We start from the raw sequence: 18,078 nt of genomic DNA, 5'->3' as shown, positions 1-18,078 counted from the left end.
CGTTTTGGGATCAGCAACAGGTTTTAAGGCTGGCAAGTGAAAAACACACAATGGCTTTTTCAAAACATTACAAAAACTCTCCCTTTTGGAAGTTGCAGCAGGATTGGTGTCCTAAAAATTGCTTTTGTATGAAAATCTGAAAAAATTATCCCTTTTTTGGGGTCATGGATTGTGTATATGTAAACCTGGTTAGTAATAGCAGCACTTGTGTAAGTTGTAGCCAGCAGACAACAGGCTGAGGTGGAGTAGTGACAAGTGCCCAGTGAACAGCAGACTAGTGGTAGTTGTAGTAGCCAGCAGACAACAAGGGTGTTAGACTAGTGAAAGTTGTAACCAGGAGAGAGCAGAAAATGGTGAACTAGAAATAATTGTAGCCAGGCCTTGTGATGCCACTCCATGTGCTTATGTAGAGCTTATGTTTAGATTCCTAAACTCGGACCCTTGCTATACCTTACTTTTTTTGCAGAGATGGCACTGTGCCTGGTTTTCTGCATCAGGAAAGAATTTCCACGTAGCAGAATGCTGTATAGAGACAGGTACACCCCCCACCACCCGACTGTGCCCCTTCTCTGGGAGGCTTTTTTCTTGATCCTGCATATGCAGCAGCAACGCTGTTGCTCACTCCTTTTGGTAAGTTTGGCATCTGTTCTGGCCCTACCTCGGCTCCGCTCTTCATCACTGACATCATCATCATCTAACTCCTCCTCATAGTCCCCAACACTCCATTCAGTATGAAGAACAAAATAAAAGAATTATAGAACGTCTTGCTATATTGGTACATTTTTCAGATACAGTATGTACTAGTAAGAAAAAATTTATTTTTCTCAATCCTGTTGCTTACATAATATTCTTTCCTTTGCACCACCAATATTTTCACCCTTGCACTAAATTGTTGAATGTTTAGGTAATTTTAAATTCCTTTTATTTCACCTCCACACATGCTTTATGGGCAAGTTTCAACAATTATCTAAGCAAATTCTGCAACAAAGGCCATACAGGTAGTTTGTATAGCATGTTAAGGTAGAGCATATAGCATAATAAAAGATTGGCCCCTACGAAACCAATGAATAGTAAGAGACTGGTTAACACTACTAAGCTCCACAAACATCAAGTCTACTGTGCCTTTGCTTGTTTTGCAACCATCAGGTGTGTCATGCCTCTGTTGTGAAGAAAATAAAAGTTATTTGTTCTTTCAATGGAATTGAAACAGAATATATTTAGGCTCTGGAAAATCAGGAAAAGGAGACCTTGATGCCAGGCGCTTTTCCGTGCTTGTGTACCAAACAAACAAATGGAGGTAGGTAGTATTAATAGTACCAAGAGGTACTGTATATTTATTAAATAGTACCAATGACGCGTTTCGGAGGAGCACCCTCCTTCCTCAGATTGGCATACATGCAAGATAACAAACAGCTTATTTATAGGAAAAATACATGGATGCCCATTTCCTGTGGGCGGGGTTGACATAGGCTCTGGCAGACACAAAAGATCACTAATGGCAACCAAATCATGAAGCTTGGGAAGGTTTGATGGAAAAACTGTTCTAAAGAAATAGATGTAGCAGATGCAGAAATCACTATACACATAGCTATATGCAGAGCCAGAAACCATAGTAGTGCCAGCTGACAGGCACTGTAAGTCAATATCACCGTCTACAAGGAATCAGGCAGTAGTCAGCAAGCAGAAGCAAGGACAGATATAAAAGCTTGGCAGGGGCAGGGTCAGTCATTCGAGAAAAAGGGAAGAATCCAAAATAGATTAAGACAACCATGCCAAGTTTTAAAAGCTCTCTATACTTCTGACCTCATAATCTCATAAGAAAGGAAATTCTGTGCCAAGAATCCACAAACATTTATTTATATGAATCTTCATAGCCATGTCTGCAAGACTACAGGACTAGATGCCATACTGCAGACTGTAGCAAACTACACACAGGATGATTGTTCAAAAGATAATAACCAACACAATAATACCACATGACATCATCTTTTAGAAAAACCCTTCGAAAGGGAAAGACATTTTTATAATTGACCCAAAGACGTACTCTTACATTTGTTTATATCCCCAGTGGGACAAAATGAAATTTTCATAGTCCAGATATACATGGAATAGGCATAAGGCTATCCTTCATACGAGATAAGGCCAGGGACTATTCATAGTATTTAGAATATTGGGCAGACTCGGTGGGCCAATGGTTCTTATATGCAGAAACATTCTGGGGGAGATTTATCAAAACCTGTCCAGAGGAAAAATTGCTGAGTTGCCCATAGCAACCAATCAGTTCGCTTCTTTCATTTTTGAAAAGGCTTCTGAACAATGAAAGAAGCAATCTGATTGGTTGCTATGGGCAACTGGGCAACTTTTCCTCTTGACACGTTTTGATAAATCTCCCCCTCTATGTTTTGATGCTGCTGCTAAGTTCCTAGGAAGCCAATAAATGTTGAAAAGTGCAAAGAATTAAAAAAAAACCTGCTACTTTTATCCAGAATCAGTGACATCCGTCTCCACAGTTTATGTGTGATGTTGCAGCTTTTTCACTCTGTGGAGCTTAGTGGCAGTATCACAGTATCAGACCCAGTTCACAGTGGACATTCTGTAGTTCTGTATTTTAAAAAACACAGCCATGTTTTTATAGTCCTGGATAGAGATGAGCAAACTCTAGAAAAATTTGATTCGGCCGATTTGCGGAATTTTCCGAACAAATTAGTTTCAGGTCGAATTTATTTGCTGCAAATCTTTATAAAACATGGCTATTTCTGGCCTACAGAGAGCCTCAATAGGGGTGTAGAACACTTTGCTTTGTTCTACAACGCATATGGAGTGTGCTGGGGTAGTGAAATAATACTGTTATTCAGAATGACATGCAGAATATCGGCATCGCTATTAGAATCATTGCCACAGAGCGGCACAATGACGGAGCCTGGAGGAGACCATATAGTGGCTGAATGACAGAGCGTGGAGGTGTTGGCAGCATGAGGAGACCATATAGTGGCTGAATGACACAGCGTGGAGGTGTTGGCAGCATGAGGAGACCATATAGTGGCTGAATGACACAGCCTGGAGGTGTTGGCAGCAGGAGGAGACCATATAGTGGCTGAATGACACAGCTTGGATGTGGCTGAAGCATGAGGAGACAATAGGGCCTCACAATCCCTAAGATTAAAAGATGAATTTTGAAATTTAAATTGAAGATGTATGGTAGCTAGCACTACTATAAATCTTTTAAGGTAATGTCCCAGGCCCAGCAGCATCACTAAACCATATAGTTGCTGAATGACACAGCCTTGAGCTGGCAGCAGCATGAGTAGCCACTAGGGCTTCACAATCCCTAAGATTAAAAGATTAATTTTGCTACCATAAAAATTCTTAGGCCCAGGCCCATCAACAAACCATATATTGGCTTAATGACAAAGCCTGGAGGTGGCTGAATCATGAGGAGACCATATAGTGTCTAAATGGCACAGTCTGGAGTTGGCAGAAGCATGAGGAGACCATTGAAATTTAAGATTTTTAAATTTAAGATTTTGAAATTGAAATTGAGGATTTTGAAATTGAAATTTGAAGTCCCAAGTTATAGTGTCCCGGGCCAGGCGTGTGCGTACATAGGACCAAATTTAACAAGGAGTCACATGTCACATGGCGGCACAATGACAGAGCCTGGAGGTGGCATCAGTAGGAGGAGACCATATAGTGGCTGAATGACTGCCTGGAGTTTGTGGCAGCATGGGGAGACCATATAGTGTTTGAATGGCACAGCCTGGAGTTGGCAGCAGCAAGAGTAAACACTAGGGCTTCACAATCCCTAAGATTAAAAGATGAATTTTGAAATTTAAATTGAAGATTTATGGTAGCTAGTGCTACCATAAAATTTTTTAGGGCCTGCTCCAGGCCCAGCAGCATCAGTAAACCATATTTTGGCTGAATGACACAGCCTGGAGGTGGCTGAATCATGAGGAGACCCTATAGTGTCTGAATGGCACAGCCTGGAGGTGGCTGAAGCATGATGGGAACATATAGTAACTGAATGGCACAGCCTGAAGTTGGCAGAAGCATGAGGAGACCATTGAAATTTAAGATTTTTAAATACATTTTGTAAATTAAGGATTTTGAAATTAAAATTTCACTACTCTTCCTGACATACTTATTGCGTATATGAGGGGAGTACAACACGCTTCACTACGCTTACAATATTCGTCTAGAACAGCAGTAGGTGTGTACTATTGGCTGTCCTTTCACAGTATATAGGCCCTTGACAGATTAACAGGTACAAAACAGTACACTACTTAGATGTAGGTATGTGGTATGCACTTATGAGGGCAGAAAAATGTCCTACAGTATGCTTAAAAATATGTATTTTTACCTGTGTAAAAAGATTTTGTGATTTAAATATTTGTTATGTGTTTGCTGTCTTGCATTAGAAAACTGAATTGACACTTTTCAGCTCTTAAGTGAAAAAGGAAGTCAGCACCCTTATCATCTGTTGAGCAGCTATTAAAAAGTGAAATAGTTAGTTTAAGAAAACATGCCCTTTGAAAAAGTTTGGGGGTTTTGGTGTTCCCCAACAAAGAAAAAAAAAAATGTATTTTTGCACAACAACAGCAGTACACAACAGTGCTGCAGCACACAGTTGCTGTGTAATAAACCCAATATTACACTCTCTCACAGACTATTAGGAATGGACTGCTGGGTATGTATTATACAGTTTGCAGACTAGTATAACCAGCAGACCATTTGTTGTTGAACAAAGAGGGCAGAAAAATGCGCTACAGTACGCTTAAAAAAACTTATTTTAGTAAAACACCAGCTGGTGATTACTTTTGCCTGGACTTTCACAGTATCTAGGCCCTTGACAGATTAACAGGTACAAAATAGTACGCTACTTAGATGTAGGTATGTGGTATGCACTTATGAGGGCAGAAAAATGCGCTACAGTATGTTTAAAAAAGTATCTGAGTAAAAACACCAACCAGTGAGTACTTTTTCCTGGACTTTCACAGTATCTAGGCCCTTGACAGATTAACAGGTACAAAATAGTACACTACTTAGATGTACGTATGTGGTGTGCACTTATGAGGGCAGAATAATGCGATACAGTACACATAAAAAAGTATCTGACTTAAAACACCAGCCAGTGAATACTTTTGCCTGGATTTTCACAGTATCTAGGCCCTTGACAGATTAACAGGTACACTTATGAGGGCAGAAAAATGCACTACAGTATGCTTAAAAAAGTATCTGAGTAAAAACACCAACCAGTGAGTACTTTTTCCTGGACTTTCACAGTATCTAGGCCCTTGACAGATTAACAGGTACAAAATAGTACACTACTTAGATGTAGATATGTGGTATGCACTTATGAGAGCAGGAAATTGCGCTACAGTATGCCTAATAAACGTATTGGAGTAAAACACCAGCCGGTGATTACTTTCGGCTGTCCTTTCAATGTATGTAGGCCCTTTACAGATTAACAGGTACAAAATAGTACACTACTTGGATGTAGGTATGTGGTATGCACTTATGAGGGCAGAAAAATGCGCTACAGTACGCTTAAAAAACTTATTTTTGCACAACACCAGCAGTTTACAACAGTGTTGCAGCACACTGTCGCTGTGTACTAAACACAAAATTGCACTCTTTCACAGACTATTAGGAATGGACTGTTGGATATGTATTATACCATCTATAGACTAGTATAACCAGCAGACCATTTGTGGTGCAACAAACAGGGCAGAAATATGCACTACAGTACACTTTAAAAAACGTATTGGAGTAAAACACCAGCCAGTGATTACTTTCACCTGTCCTTTCATAGTCTGTAGGCCCTTGACAGATTAACAGGTACAAAATAGTACACTACTTAGATGTAGGTATGTGGTATGCACTTATGAGGGCAGAAAAATGCGCTACTGTACGCTTCAAAAATTATTTGAGTAAAACACCAGCCGGTGATTACTTTTGGCTGTCCTTTCACAGTGTATAGGCCCTTGACAGATTAACATTACAAAATAGTACACTACTTAGATGTAGGTATGTGGTATGCACTTATGAGGGCAGAAAAATGCGCTACAGTACGCTTAATAAACGTATTGGAGTAAAACACCAGCGGGTGATTACTTTTGGCTGTCCTTTCACAGTATGTAGGCCCTTGACAGATTAACAGGTACAAAATAGTACACCACTTAGATGTAGGTATGTGGCAGAAAAATGTGTTACAGTATGCAAAAAAATTTTTTAAATAAATTTGCCCATAGCAGTGTACTCAAAATTGCAAAAATACTCTCTCTCAAATACTATTAGGAATGGACTTGTTACGCCAAGCGCTCCGGGTCCCCGCTCCCCCCCGGAGCGCTCGCTACACTCTCCTCACTGCAGCGCTCCGGTCAGATCCACTGACCCGGGGCGCTGCGATACCGCCTCCAGCCGGGATGCGATTCGCGATGCGGGTAGCGCCCGCTCGCGATGCGCACCCCGGCTCCCGTACCTGACTCGCTCTCCGTCAGTCCTGTCCCGGCGCGCGCGGCCCCGCTCCCTAGGGCGCGCGCGCGCCGGGTCTTTGCGATTTAAAGGGCCACTGCGCCGCTGATTGGCGCAGTGGTTCCAATTAGTGTTATCACCTGTGCACTTCCCTATATCACCTCACTTCCCCTGCACTTCCTTGCCGGATCTTGTTGCCATCGTGCCAGTGAAAGCGTTTCCTTGTATGTTCCTAGCCTGTGTTCCAGACCTCCTGCCGTTGCCCCTGACTACGATCCTTGCTGCCTGCCCCGACCTTCTGCTACGTCCGACCTTGCTTCTGTCTACTCCCTTGTACCGCGCCTATCTTCAGCAGCCAGAGAGGTTGAGCCGTTGCTAGTGGATACGACCTGGTCACTACCGCCGCAGCAAGACCATCCCGCTTTGCGGCGGGCTCTGGTGAAAACCAGTAGTGACTTAGAACCGATCCACTAGCACGGTCCACGCCAATCCCTCTCTGGCACAGAGGATCCACTACCTGCCAGCCGGCATCGTGACAGTAGATCCGGCCATGGATCCCGCTGAAGTTCCTCTGCCAGTTGTCGCTGACCTCACCACGGTGGTCGCCCAGCAGTCGCAACAGATAGCGCAACAAGGCCAACAGCTGTCTCAACTGACCGTTATGCTTCAGCAGTTACTACCACAGCTTCAGCAATCATCTCCTCCGCCAGCTCCTGCATCTCCTCCGCAGCGAGTGGCCGCTTCTGGTCTACGACTATCCTTGCCGGATAAATTTGATGGGGACTCTAAGTTTTGCCGTGGCTTTCTTTCCCAATGTTCCCTGCACCTGGAGATGATGTCGGACCAGTTTCCCACTGAAAGGTCTAAGGTGGCTTTCGTAGTCAGCCTTCTGTCTGGAAAAGCCCTGTCTTGGGCCACACCGCTCTGGGACCGCAATGACCCCGTCACTGCCTCTGTACACTCCTTCTTCTCGGAAATTCGAAGTGTCTTTGAGGAACCTGCCCGAGCCTCTTCTGCTGAGACTGCCCTGTTGAACCTGGTCCAGGGTAATTCTTCCGTTGGCGAGTATGCCGTACAATTCCGTACTCTTGCTTCAGAATTATCCTGGAATAATGAGGCCCTCTGCGCGACCTTTAAAAAAGGCCTATCCAGCAACATTAAAGATGCTCTGGCCGCACGAGAAATCCCTGCTAATCTACATGAACTCATTCACCTAGCCACTCGCATTGACATGCGTTTTTCCGAAAGGCGTCAGGAGCTCCGCCAGGATATGGACTCTGTTCGCACGAGGCGTTTCTTCTCCCCGGCTCCTCTCTCCTCTGGTCCCCTGCAATCTGTTCCTGTGCCTCCCGCCGTGGAGGCTATGCAGGTCGACCGGTCTCGCCTGACACCTCAAGAGAGGACACGACGCCGCATGGAGAATCTCTGCCTGTACTGTGCTAGTACCGAACACTTCCTGAAGGATTGTCCTATCCGTCCTCCCCGCCTGGAAAGACGTACGCTGACTCCGCACAAAGGTGAGACAGTCCTTGATGTCTACTCTGCTTCTCCACGTCTTACTGTGCCTGTGCGGATGTCTGCATCTGCCTTCTCCTTCTCTGCTGTGGCCTTCTTGGACTCCGGATCTGCAGGAAATTTTATTTTGGCCTCTCTCGTCAACAGGTTCAACATCCCGGTGACCAGTCTCGCCAGACCCCTCTACATCAATTGTGTAAACAATGAAAGATTGGACTGTACCATACGTTTCCGCACGGAGCCCCTTCTAATGCACATCGGACCTCATCACGAGAGGATTGAACTTTTGGTCCTTCCCAATTGCACTTCTGAAATTCTCCTTGGACTTCCCTGGCTTCAACTTCACTCCCCAACCCTGGATTGGTCCACTGGGGAGATCAAGAGTTGGGGGCCCTCTTGTTCCAAGGACTGCCTAAAACCGGTTCCCAGTAACCCTTGCCGTGACTCTGTGGTTCCTCCCGTAACCGGTCTCCCTAAGGCCTATATGGACTTTGCGGATGTTTTTTGCAAAAAACAAGCTGAGACTCTACCTCCTCACAGGCCTTATGATTGTCCTATCGACCTCCTCCCGGGCACTACTCCACCCCGGGGCAGAATTTATCCTCTGTCCGCCCCAGAGACTCTTGCCATGTCTGAATACGTCCAGGAAAATTTAAAAAAGGGCTTTATCCGTAAATCCTCCTCTCCTGCCGGAGCCGGATTTTTCTTTGTGTCCAAAAAAGATGGCTCTCTACGCCCTTGCATTGACTACCGCGGTCTTAATAAAATCACGGTTAAGAACCGCTACCCCCTACCTCTCATCTCTGAACTCTTTGATCGCCTCCAAGGTGCCCACATCTTTACCAAACTGGACTTAAGAGGTGCTTATAATCTCATCCGCATCAGAGAGGGGGATGAATGGAAAACGGCATTTAACACCAGAGATGGACACTTTGAGTATCTGGTCATGCCCTTTGGCCTGTGCAACGCCCCTGCCGTCTTCCAAGACTTTGTTAATGAAATTTTTCGTGATCTTTTATACTCCTGTGTTGTTGTATATCTGGACGATATCCTGATTTTTTCTGCCAATCTAGAAGAACACCGCCAGCATGTCCGTATGGTTCTTCAGAGACTTCGTGACAATCAACTCTATGCCAAAATAGAGAAATGTCTGTTTGAATGCCAATCTCTTCCTTTCCTAGGATACTTGGTCTCTGGCCAGGGACTACAAATGGATCCAGACAAACTCTCTGCCGTCTTAGATTGGCCACGCCCCTCCGGACTCCGTGCTATCCAACGTTTTTTGGGGTTCGCCAATTATTACAGACAATTTATTCCACATTTTTCTACCGTTGTGGCTCCTATCGTGGCTTTAACCAAAAAAAATGCCGATCCCAAGTCTTGGCCTCCTCAAGCGGAAGACGCCTTTAAACGGCTCAAGTCTGCCTTTTCTTCGGCTCCCGTGCTCTCCAGACCTGACCCATCTAAACCCTTCCTATTGGAGGTTGATGCCTCCTCTGTGGGAGCTGGAGCTGTCCTTCTACAAAAAAATTCTTCCGGGCATGCTGTTACTTGTGGTTTTTTTTCTAGGACCTTCTCTCCGGCGGAGAGAAACTACTCCATCGGGGATCGAGAGCTTCTAGCCATTAAATTAGCACTTGAGGAATGGAGGCATCTGCTGGAGGGATCAAGATTTCCAGTTATTATTTACACCGATCACAAGAACCTCTCCTACCTCCAGTCTGCCCAACGGCTGAATCCTCGCCAGGCCAGGTGGTCTCTGTTCTTTGCCCGATTTAATTTTGAAATTCACTTTCGGCCTGCCGATAAGAACATTAGGGCCGATGCTCTCTCTCGTTCCTCGGATGCTTCTGAAGTTGAACTCTCTCCGCAACACATCATTCCTCCTGACTGCCTGATTTCCACTTCTCCAGCCTCCATCAGGCAAACCCCTCCAGGAAAGACCTTTGTTTCTCCACGCCAACGCCTCGGAATCCTCAAATGGGGCCACTCTTCCCATCTCGCAGGTCATGCGGGCATCAAGAAATCTGTGCAACTCATCTCTCGCTACTATTGGTGGCCGACTCTGGAGACGGATGTTGTGGACTTTGTGCGAGCCTGCACTATCTGTGCCCGGGATAAGACTCCTCGCCAGAAGCCCGCTGGTTTTCTTCATCCTCTGCCTGTCCCCGAACAGCCTTGGTCTCTGATTGGTATGGATTTTATTACTGACTTACCCCCATCCCATGGCAACACTGTTATTTGGGTGGTCGTTGATCGATTCTCCAAAATGGCACATTTCATCCCTCTTCCTGGTCTTCCTTCAGCGCCTCAGTTGGCTAAACAATTTTTTGTACACATTTTTCGTCTTCACGGGTTGCCCACGCAGATCGTCTCGGATAGAGGCGTCCAATTCGTGTCTAAATTCTGGAGGGCTCTCTGTAAACAACTCAAGATTAAATTAAATTTTTCTTCTGCATATCATCCTCAATCCAATGGACAAGTAGAAAGAATTAACCAGGTCTTGGGTGATTATTTACGACATTTTGTTTCCTCCCGCCAGGATGACTGGGCAGATCTTCTACCATGGGCCGAATTCTCGTATAACTTCAGAGTCTCTGAATCTTCCTCCAAATCCCCATTTTTCGTGGTGTACGGCCGTCACCCTCTTCCCCCCCTCCCTACCCCCTTGCCCTCTGGTCTGCCCGCTGTGGATGAAATTTCTCGTGATCTTTCCATCATATGGAGAGAGACCCAAAATTCTCTCTTACAGGCTTCATCACGCATGAAGAAGTTCGCGGATAAGAAAAGAAGAGCTCCTCCCATTTTTTCCCCTGGAGACAAGGTATGGCTCTCCGCTAAATATGTCCGCTTCCGTGTCCCTAGCTATAAGTTGGGACCACGCTATCTTGGTCCTTTCAAAATTTTGTGCCAGATTAATCCTGTCTCTTACAAACTTCTTCTTCCTCCTTCTCTTCGTATTCCTAATGCCTTTCACGTTTCTCTTCTTAAACCACTTATCATTAACCGTTTCTCTCCCAAATCTGTTCCTCCCACTCCTGTTTCCGGCTCCTCGGACATCTTCTCCGTCAAAGAGATTCTGGCATCTAAAAAGGTCAGAGGGAAAACCTTTTTTTTAGTGGATTGGGAGGGTTGTGGTCCAGAAGAGAGATCCTGGGAACCTGAGGACAACATCCTAGACAAAAGTCTGCTCCTCAGGTTCTCAGGCTCTAAGAAGAGGGGGAGACCCAAGGGGGGGGGTACTGTTACGCCAAGCGCTCCGGGTCCCCGCTCCTCCCCGGAGCGCTCGCTACACTCTCCTCACTGCAGCGCTCTGGTCAGATCCACTGACCCGGGGCGCTGCGATACCGCCTCCAGCCGGGATGCGATTCGCGATGCGGGTAGCGCCCGCTCGCGATGCGCACCCCGGCTCCCGTACCTGACTCGCTCTCCGTCAGTCCTGTCCCGGCGCGCGCGGCCCCGCTCCCTAGGGCGCGCGCGCGCCGGGTCTTTGCGATTTAAAGGGCCACTGCGCCGCTGATTGGCGCAGTGGTTCCAATTAGTGTTATCACCTGTGCACTTCCCTATATCACCTCACTTCCCCTGCACTTCCTTGCCGGATCTTGTTGCCATCGTGCCAGTGAAAGCGTTTCCTTGTATGTTCCTAGCCTGTGTTCCAGACCTCCTGCCGTTGCCCCTGACTACGATCCTTGCTGCCTGCCCCGACCTTCTGCTACGTCCGACCTTGCTTCTGTCTACTCCCTTGTACCGCGCCTATCTTCAGCAGCCAGAGAGGTTGAGCCGTTGCTAGTGGATACGACCTGGTTACTACCGCCGCAGCAAGACCATCCCGCTTTGCGGCGGGCTCTGGTGAAAACCAGTAGTGACTTAGAACCGATCCACTAGCACGGTCCACGCCAATCCCTCTCTGGCACAGAGGATCCACTACCTGCCAGCCGGCATCGTGACAGGACTGCTGGGTATGGATTATACCGTCTACAGACTAGTATAATCAGCAGACCAGTTGTTGTGGAACAAAGACATAGATTTGCCCTAAAAAATAATTTCTCCCTCCTGTGAAAACGTTTCTGCAGCTGAGGCAGCACACAGCTCTCTGCCCCTCTCTATAATACAATGCTGTTCACAGTGACTGAGGGGTTAATCGCTGCAGTAAGAATTAATTTCTGTGCAAAAACGCTGTGCTCTGTATCCTACAGAAGGCTGAGGTGACTAAGAGGTGAAACGCTGCTGCAACAAGCTTTTCTGTGTTACACATACACAGCGATGTCCGACCTATCTCTCTGCAGTGTAATGAATGATATGACGAGCCGCAAAATGGCTGCCGAATATATAGGGCTGTGACATCACAGGGGTAACTGGCTGCTGATAGGCTGCATCCTGCATGTGATTCAGGGTCATCCTTGCCTTCACGGTGTTCCTTGCCCCATGTACTGACATGTAGATCCACCATTTTAGATGGCCTGGATCCTGGACTGCAGGAAATTGAGTCTAATGAAGCGATTCTTGCGATAGAATCGCGGCGATATTCGCATTCGTTGCAAATCAAATATTTCATGAAATTCGTAACGAATTCGGGTTCGTCAGCTTCGATTCGCTCATCTCTAGTCCTGGACAAGCTTTATGTTTTTTCTTTTATTATTTATTTTATATATAAATGCAGTCACTGAAGTTTGGGCTTAGTATGCACATGTAGTCTTTAGCTCTTAAAATGAAAAACTGGACTGAGTTCCTGTAGCAAATTTCATGATCATTTTGTTTACACATTAGTATACCCTATCATCAAGTACATTGCCTGGGTGTATGATATGTTTCTGTGCATTGAGTTTTACTATGTGTTGCAGACCAAGAATTTCACTGTATACAAAAACATATTTTGTTGCAAAAAATGTATACGTTGCAATGTTTTATAATGTGAGTCAATGAAGAATGGATTCTGTTGTATTTCATACAGCAGCATCTCTTTTTAGCATCCGTTAATGTATAATTATTTTTTTTTTACTTTTTAACATGTATAAAACATATGCATTAAACGGAAACAAAAGATCACTGTAAACCCAGCCTTACTAGAAAATGTATTGCTAGCTCCATTGGGCTTCCCTTTCTGAGTGGGCGTAACACTTAAAGGGGTACTCTGGGGGAAAGAACATTTGAAAATATGAACTCTTCCAGTACTTATCAGCTGCTGTATGGTCCAGAGGAAGTTGAGTTGTTCCTTTCAGTCTGACCACAGAGCTCTCTGCTGACACCTCTGTCCATGTCAGGAACTGTCCAGAGTAGGAGCAAGCCTCTCCTGCTCTGGACAGTTCCTGACACAGACAGAGGTGTCAGCAGAGAGCACATCCTGTGAACACAGCAGTCCAGAGCACTTTCAGTGTGAGCAGCGTACGGGTGTGTCCCTTGTTGAGCTCCACAAACTTCCAGCAGATCAGACCAGAGCAGGTGATCCATCAGCCTTCCCAGGAGTGTGTCAGGCTCCTTTGGAGAGCCTCCCTGCATGGAGCCCATGGCCTCCATTCCTCGTTCTTACAGGCTGGCCTTGGATGGAGAGAAAACAGCAACAGCCATTTTTCCAGCCGGAGGAAGAAGATCTAGCAGAGTCTGCAGCAATACAGGCTCTGCTCCTCCGGCAATGGGTGCAAGTCAGAGATCCAGTGGAAGGAAGGCGAGGAAAAAGAGTCTGGAGATGTGGGCTGAAAGAGGAGCCAAGGAGTCCAGTGCAACATACTGCTCCCGCATGACCGCGCGGTTTGCGGAGTATGAGCAGTGTGGTAAAGAGCTCAGGCTGGCCAGAGATGACCTGCGTGGGGCTCAGAATCTGGCAAACACGGCGACCAAAAAGAACCGGCCTGAGCTGAAGAAAAGAATCAGGGCGCTGAAAAGTAAAATTGTGAAGCTGGAGGAGCGGAGGGCAGAAATCCTGGAAGGGAGCGGTCTCTTCTGGGAAAAGCTGATGAATAAGGACCGGTTTGCCGCCATGAAATCCCCAGGTAAGGTGGAGGTGGATGGTGGGGAGAATAGTGGCGGTGAAGAAAGTGAGGATGGTGGTGATGGTACAAAGTAGGAGGAGGAGAAGTGTGAGGAAAGTTTACAGGTGGTGGAGGAAGATGCATTGCCTGTCCCTACTCCCTGTAACACCCAGACCAAGGACAGTTATATTGAGCCGGCACAGGTAGCGCTACCGCTTAGTGATAGCGAAGAGGAGGATGTGGAGAGTGAGGCTGGGGGCTCATTGAGGGCTATAGTCATGCAGAAGTCCCCAGCCCACCTCCAGAATTTCACCTTTGGTGATGATCTCTGTGAAGATGTGGCAGTTAAGAGGAAAGCTAAAAAGCAAAAGACACAGGAATCCATACAATATGTGTTTGTTCCTTTCCAGCAGTCGGGGCCAGCTGAAAAGCTGGTTCAGGCTGCTGGGCCCCTCAGACTACCAGACCCCGTTTCTGTGGTGGAACGAAGCCAGTATGGGGGGTACAGCATGGCGTCAGTAAAGGCTGTGGACGCAATAGAAGTGAAGCCCACCCATCCTGCCGGTAGGGAGGGGCAGGATGGGCTCATCGTGGGCAGCCCTGGCACTACAGGACCACCCCAGGGTGGCGGGGCGTGTGTCCAAGTGCCAGAGGCGAGCTATGCCGCCGTGTGCTCGGGGGAGGTTCCCTGAGTGCTGTGGGCACTACTGGCACTGCAGGGCGCTCCCATGTGAGAGGGGGGAGTGTCCAGGCGCCGGTGGCAGAGAGTGTTGGATCTGTGTGCTCGGGGGGCGGTCCTCCGAGTCCAGTGTGTTCTGCGGGCACTCCACTGTGAGGAGGAGAGTGTCCGGGTTCCGATATCATCTGCAGAGCCCATGCAGTCGGGAAAATCAGGTGCAGGCACTGTGGGAGGAGCTGGGGTGCGCCCGGTGGGGCAGCCCCAGACTCAGGAGGAGACAACAGCCATGGAGGAGGAGCCATCAGCGCCGACCCAGCAGCAGCTAGGCCAGCACAGAAGAGCATACTAAGACCAGCAACACTACAAGCCCCAGCCAGCTCAGAGTTTGTTAGTAAGGTCAAGAGTGCAGGGTGTGTGAATGCTGAGTGTAGTAGTGTATGTGGGAGTGTCAGTGGAATGAATGTTGGTGGGAGTGGTGGTATGAATGGGAAGTCTAGTATGGATGGAAATAGAGAGGATGAGAGTAGTGGTGTGAATGGTGGTATAGGTGGTTCTGGGTCTGGTCTGGCTGCCCCTCAGGTAGTGACTGCTCTTAGGAGCTATGCCAATGTCACTGCCGGGGGTTCAGGGGGGTCCCCGTCTCCGTCCAGCTCCGGAGGCCACTTGCAACAGCGCCTCCTGGAGGCTCTACGCAGGGGCGACAGGTCAATCCAGGTAGAGGGAAGGGGTGAGGTCGACCTGTCTTTCTGGATAGAGAGGCACGGTTTGGGCGCTTTCCGAGAGTGGAATGGGGAGGTGGTCTGGTTCCTCCCGACAACCGGTCAGGACAATAAACGTAGGAATGGGGTCCGTCTGATTTGGAGGGGCGAGGATGCGTGCCCACCCCACGCAAAAGTGGTTGAGCTCCTCCTTCAAATTAAATTCAGGGCGAGTGACATCTTTGCCCTCATTCACCCCTACGGTTCGTCTGAGTTTGACGTCAGTTTCGTTCGACCAGAGGGTCTTGAACTCTTCTGGTCAAACTACGAAGTGGCGAAGAACGAGCCTGGCTGGCGGGATTTCGCCGTAAGGCGATTTCCCGTCAGAACGCTGTCAAGAAAGTGACCGTTTTGACCCATAACGAGTCGCTTTCTTTTTATGACATCATGACCTGACTCGGATGGTATGGGGATGTGACGGACATGCCCAAGAAAAACTTGGATGAGCACGGGATCTGGTCCGGGGCCTGGACGTTTTCCGTCAAACTCAAGCGTTCAGGGAGTACGGTTGCCCACATTCCGTCAGCCGCCTTCCTTGGACGTGATAGGATCCAGGTCTTCTACCAGGGGCAGCCTAAGGTCTGTCACAGGTGTGGCAGCCCCACCCACTTTAGCGCAGCCTGTACTGTGCAGGTCTGCGCTTTGTGCGGTGGGGTGGGTCATCTGGCCGCATCCTGTAGGCAGATCCGGTGTCACCTGTGTGGTGTCCTCAGACACCCTTTCAGCCGTTGTCCTAGCACCTTCGCCCGTGCAGCGGCTGCTCCGGCTGAGGAGAGCTGTGAAGTTGCCTCGGCTGGGGAGGGTACGGGCAGGGATGGGGGCGCAACAGGGCTTGTGAGGAGGAAAAAGGGCCCTGCCAAACTAAGGCGGGAGGAAAATTGTAGAAGGAGTAAGGAGCTGGAGAGTGCCCAAGTGGCGGGGGTAGCTTCAGCCCCTGCTCCTGAAGCTGGCCCTGTAACTGCTGAAGCCCTGGAGGAGAACGTGCTGGATGAGGAGATCAGGAGGCTGCGCAAAGAGGAAGGCAATATTGCCGACCCTTCTGATTCCTCCCATTATGGAAGTGTGGATGAGGAGAGTGGGGAGAGGCCTAAAAAGAAAGAAAAGGGCAAAAGGTAAGGGAGAAAGAAGAGGTCAGAGCCCTCTGTTTCTTGTACTGCGGGCCAGGTCCAAAGCGGAAGCCTGGCTGCCCCCCCTCTGATTGACCTGTCAAACCTGTACCCCGTCCTTGATACCATCTCCTCCCCCTCCTTGGAGGGGGAAGGTGAGGGCGAGGTGCTTAGGGAGAAAGTACCTCTGGGGGGAACTGGGCCCTGTCCTGTCGAGGCACCTTCCTCAGAGGGCAGGGCTAGACCGGGGCCGGACGGAGACGGGGATAACATGGATCTATCAGAACCATCTTCTTCGGGGGATGATGGGGCGAAAAAGAAGGGTAAACAAAAGTAGTGGCCGTCTAATTTAATCACCCTTTATGGCGACACTCACCCCATTGACGCTGGCATCTATTAATTGTGCCTGCATGAAGTCTGATACGGCTAGATTTGCAGCCTTTGATTTTCTCGGCCACATTGAAGCCAACATTTTCTTTTTACAGGAGACCAGGTTGTCAGATCTAGCCTCTCTGGTAAAAGCCAGAAGAGAGTGGAGGCGCGGTCCCTCCCACTGGTCTCTTGCGGCTGAGCCGTATAGTGGGGTGGCAGTCCTTTTTACCGCTCCTGTTGAATGCTGACGGGTTATTGAATTAGAAATGGGGAGGTGCCTGATCTTAGATGTCTTCATGAAGGGACAAGAGCTCCGGCTCATTAACATCTACGTGCCGCAAACTAAGCGGGGCCGCAAAGATTTCTTTATGAGGATTAAGCCCTTTCTTTTTACAAGTCGGCAGGTGATCTTTGGAGGGGACTTCAATAATGTCACAAGGTCCCAGGATAGGAGAGGCTCCAATGGTCCGCTGACTTGCGATAGTGTGGCGCTGATTAGCATAGCTAGAGAAGCTCGCCTAGCGGACGCCCACATCCGGAGCCCCTCAGGCCACGCGGGTTTCACCTATCATCAAGGTAGTCGCAGGTCTAGAATAGGTTTTATTTAAAGGAGGAAGCCGTCTCTTCCGCAGTGTCCGTGGTTGAGGTGGAGTTCTCCGATCAATGTATGATTTTGTTTCCCTGAATGTTTCAGAGACCCCCCAGATGGGAAAAGGTTATTGGAAGCTGAATTCGTCCCTCCTGGAGGAAGCGGAGATAAGACAGTCCTTTGAGGATTTTCTTCAGAGTCAGGTACCTTTACTAGACATATGTAGTAGTAAGTCAGAGTGGTGTGAGATATTCAAGAAGCGGGTTACGGGGTTCTTCCGCCAGCTGTCGAGCCTCAGGTCCCTGAACAGGTACCGCTTGTATCAGGGTCTGAGGAGGAAACTCGAGCTTCTCGTTTCGACTGGAGGTAGCCGAGAGGATATCTCCAGAGTGAAATCCTTGCTGATGAGGTGTCAGTACGATAGACACGCATCTTTGGTTGCGTGTCTTTGAGAGGGATTTCGGGAAATTTTGGTTGCGTGTCTTTGAGAGGGATTTCGGGAAATAGCGCTTGCCCGACCCTTACAGAAACTGTAAGATGTCAGTGAGTAGTAAAGTAATTTCAGGACGGATTTATAGTACAGGATCTCTGAATCAGTCCAGATCAGGGATCTTGGAGG

This window comes from Hyla sarda, chromosome 2, assembly GCF_029499605.1.
Source record: "Hyla sarda isolate aHylSar1 chromosome 2, aHylSar1.hap1, whole genome shotgun sequence".
Taxonomy (NCBI): Eukaryota; Metazoa; Chordata; class Amphibia; order Anura; family Hylidae; genus Hyla; species Hyla sarda.
Note: the sequence above shows the minus strand (reverse complement) of the source record.